Source organism: Brassica napus, unplaced genomic scaffold (genome assembly GCF_020379485.1).
Source record: "Brassica napus cultivar Da-Ae unplaced genomic scaffold, Da-Ae ScsIHWf_1364;HRSCAF=1938, whole genome shotgun sequence".
NCBI lineage: Eukaryota > Viridiplantae > Streptophyta > Magnoliopsida > Brassicales > Brassicaceae > Brassica > Brassica napus.
In genome coordinates, this window is record NW_026014781.1 from 220001 (window position 1) to 222975 (window position 2975).

The window sequence follows — 2975 nt, forward strand, 5'->3', positions numbered from 1 at the left end:
GTCTTAAAAGATTGAAAGTTTAAAAATGATTTCTGAGAGTTAGGTTGCTAGATTGATTGATTCTAAAATCTAGTTGAAACATTACCAACCTTGAAATTGGTAAACTTGATATGTATTGTGTGGCATTGTGTTTTGTCATGAATCATATTGGACGACCATAAGGTCTAATGCATTGCACACACACGTGGCCTTGTGCCCTTGATAGATTGAAAGCCGTGTGGCTTAATACATATCTAAGAGGCCGTGTGGCCTAGCATCCGGATAGTCACATGACCCGGACTGCATCATGATCCGATCCTTAAGATCGTTGTATCACATAATAATCGTGAAAGTCTAAGGCATTACATTGCAAAGCAGTATGGCCTTATATCCGGATTGATATATAAACCAGATTGTATCATGAACCAATCTCTAGGATTGTTGTATCACACTAACATGGCCGTGTGACCTGACTCACACCATGATCGATTGTTTTCATAGATGCGTAAGAACTTGTTTGTGGCCGAGCTTGCTATATCATGCGGCTGCATGAGCCACATTGTGAACCTAAAATTTTAAATGACAATGTGACTCAGATATCGAAAAGGGATTTGGTGATACAATCACCAAGGAAAACAATGAGAATGAATTGGTACAGGATTCCATCATCTCATTGAAGGTCTAAAAGATCAGTACATCACTATGGAAAATCCACTAGACTTTGGGTATGCTTTACAGCATAGAAATTACCACCAGAAAACAGTGTTGCTTCCAAAGGCTAGAAATGACTAGAAGAATCTAAGATTCTTGGATTACAAAGTCATGGATGAGTACAACTCAGTCTTGTTTAAGACAGTCTCGATGCTGAGACTTTGTGGCCGAAAATTTTAGTCTTGTTTAAGGCTTCACCACTTATACTGACCTGATCACATGTATGCTTCTGGCAGAGACCAAATTTTCGATACGACTAGTCTTATTGCTTTATGATTGCAATTGTGTTTTAACCTAAGGATCATTCACGATTTTTATATACAAAGGTATTAGTCTTGAGTTTATTAAATCTTGCCTGATCTTACTTGAACATATGAATGTTTTAAAGAGTTGCCTAAAGGGCATAAAACCGAGTAAGAAATCATGAAAGGTATAGAAAGCCTAGTAAGAAACTATGGCTAAGGCATTTGCCTATAAGGCATTATATACACCCAAAGAAACGTGGTCCATTGAGTTATAATGAATGGTTTCCAAATAAGAAACAATGGACAAACTAGAAGGAAACAAGTTCCTTCAGATTTTGAAAGAAAAAATCGCCTAAGACCTTGAAAGAAAGTGATCGAAAACTATACCAATGATCCCTACTGATTTAAACTATGCTAAGGATCAGTATGATAAAAGAGGCAAGAGAAGTAGTGACTATAATGATATATCCCACGAAATTATACACTATATGGCAAGATAGGATTAGCCATCCTAAAGTTTAAACTTGATGCAAAGAAATTGAAAAGGCACAGAGTTATCCCATAAAGATCTCACGTTGTGAAACATGTACACAAAGGGAAACTCATTAGGCTTAATAATCCCAAAGCACCACGACCTTATAGTATGGTCATGAGGGGGAGAGAGGATAAACCCATGATCAATACTACAAGTTCGTGTACTATGGTCTAAAGACCATGTTATATGGCTTGGCCATTACTCGGCCATAAAGGGCCATTACCCGACCAAAGAGAGGCCATGATACAAACGGCCAAACCAAAGAGGCTATCACCTATAAACAGCTTGGCCATGACTTGGCCGTGACTTGTCTGAATAGTGCAGGCTTGGCCGCACACTGTCCATGACTCGGCCAAAGAGGCCGAAGAGACCATGAGAGACAACAGCCTGGCCGCAAAGGCCATAACCGGCCGGAAAGACCATTACCTATAAAAGGTTCGGCCATTACCTATATGCTTGGGGACATAATGAATTTACATGTACAGAATGATAATAAGATCATATGCATCAGGCCATATAAGTGAGCATAGATATTCCCATCTAAAGAATGAATACGGGTCATTAAAACCAGACAAACCATCTTAAGAGATTCTGAAATAAAACCACCACATACATATATGTGCCGTCTAAGATGGAACCTCAGAAGAGGATTGGGAATATATGTTGGATAGGAGTATTACTTTCTCCATGAATTCAAAGAAAGCTTGAGCCAAAACATGGGTGATTAAAATAGTGGCCAGGTACGGATTGCATGACCAAAAGCATCCGACTATCCAAACATTAAAGGAGAAAGATTATAAGCTGGATAAAGAAAGAGTAAAGGAATGATAAGAATGGTTTTAACCATCATTGTCTTGGCAAGATCCTCGGACTATACATTATGATATAAGACGTCCAAAGAAAGATTATACAAAGCTATTGAGAAGCTAATCGAGATGCCAGACACTGACCCGAAAAGAATGACTAAGTCATAACCAGCTTAGCACCAAATGAAACGTCCTAGAAGAGACATAATCAAGTTGCTATAAGAGTCTATACAAGATAGACCAAGTGTTCCATAAAGATAAAGGAACTTCGGATAGAAAAGAAAAGAGAAAGGTGCATAGACAGATCCGAGTTCATGATAAGAGAAACCGTACCAGACATTGAGAAAAGGCTGCGCAGCTACACATCTAAGGTACCAAACCAAGTGGCTTGGGACGCCAAGCTACTAGGTAACAAAGGTCCTGGATAATGAAATCTCAAAGTGATCAGATCATGTCTGGAACATAATGGAACCTTATGAAGGTGTCGACACACACACACACATGAACATCTATATAAAGATGCATAAGAGAAAAGCACTTGAACATAAAGAGATAAGCGAGGATCATGAACCCACGATTGAGTACTCATCATACAATCATAGAATCATAAAGATTATAAAGAATAGAAAAGATAAACGTGGAGGTTCAAAGTATCTAAAGAGAGATGAGCGTATTGGCCATGTACATATACAGAAACGC